This window comes from Gavialis gangeticus, unplaced genomic scaffold (genome assembly GCF_001723915.1).
Source record: "Gavialis gangeticus isolate Ggan-Ray unplaced genomic scaffold, GavGan_comp1, whole genome shotgun sequence".
Classification (NCBI taxonomy): Eukaryota; Metazoa; Chordata; order Crocodylia; family Gavialidae; genus Gavialis; species Gavialis gangeticus.
Window position 1 is genome coordinate 92,737,192 of NW_017729022.1, and position 1,638 is coordinate 92,738,829.

Consider the following 1,638-nt stretch of genomic DNA (forward strand, 5'->3'; position numbering starts at 1 on the left):
TTTTAAGAGGAGGTTGGATGACCACCTTATTGGGGTCATTTGACCCCAGTGCTCTTCCTGTCATGGCAGGGGGTCGGACTAGATGATCTGCTCAGGTCCCTCTCAACCCTAGAAACTATGAAACTATGAAACTATAAGTGTGATACTACCCTGTGCTCCTCATCCATGTGGGCACCAGTGACATGGCTCAGAACCCTCCCAGCCAGGTCAAGAGGCACTACAGGGATTTGGGAGCGGGGATTAAGGAGTTGGGGCCACAGATGGTGTTTTCCTTGATCCTTCCTGTTTCAGGCTATGGGCTGAGGAGGGAGAGGAGGCTAGAGGTAGCGAACCAAGGGCTGCAGTGCTTGTGTCATCGGGAAGGCTTCCATGACCACAGTCCACTCTTTGGTGAGAGAGGCAGTGAGCTGCTGGGAAGGGATGGCCTCTACCTCTCTCCTCTGGGAAGGAGGCTCTTCTCAGCCAGACTGGCTGACCTGCTCCACTGGGCTTTAAACTAAGCCCACTGGGGTACGGGGGGGACTACCACCACTGCTGGCCCACTGAGCAACCCTTGCAAAGCCAGCAGGCTAAGGCACTTAAGGGAGCATACTCCTGCCCCAGCCTTAGAGCAAGCTGCGGGCAAGGCAAGGGCCCCCAAGGGGACACTTGCGTGCCTCTACATCAATGGCAGGAGCTTGGGGAATAAACAGGAAGAACTTGTCCTCCTGCTCAACACAAATAATTATGATGTCATAGGGATAACAAAGACCTGGTTGGACTCCACCCATGACTGGACCATGGGTATAGATGGTTATACCCTGTTCAGGAGGAATTGAGTGGACAAAAGGGGTGGAAGTGTAGCTCTCTATGTCAAGGAGAACTATGCATCCTTACAAGCTGACATTGGCACCCAAGGTGGACGACTAGAGACCCTCTGGGTTAAAATCCATTGGGAACATGGCACAGGAGATACAATGGTGGGAGTCTACTACAGACCTCCCTCCCAGTATCAAGAGATTGGCCAGGATTTCACCAGGGAATTGGCTGAGGCTGCATGCTCCTGGTCCATGGTTGTCATGGGGGACTTCAACTACTCAGACATCTCGTGGGAAGAGCGCTCAGCCAACTCTGAATGGTTGCAAAGCTTCCTCGTGTGTGGATGAGCTCCATCTGACTCAAGAAGTCTACAGGCCAACAAGAGGCAAAGCGCTGCTTGACCTGGTACTGGCAACTGGGGACCACCTAATCAGTGACATAACAATCCTCCTGCATCTAAAAAGACAGACCTACAAAGGATCGAGGACAGGATCCACCTCCAAGGAGGAATACTTTGCTCTGGTCTGGACCTGCAGGGAGCAAACCAGGAAAGCCAAGGCTGTGATGGAACTCCAGCTAGCTACAAATATCAAGGACAATAAAAAGTCCTTTTTTAGATATGTGGGGAGCAGGAGAAAAAGCAAGGGCAGCATTGGACCCCTGGTAAACCAAAAGGGAGAACTGATGACCAACACCCAGGAAAAAGCCAACTTGCTAAATGGGTACTTTGCATCAGTCTTTCACAGTCTTATGGGATGTCGCTGCCCATTATGGGACAGGGACATCTAGGCAAGGCTGGTTTGTTGCCCTCCATCAATGCTGACCTTGTGAAGGAACAGT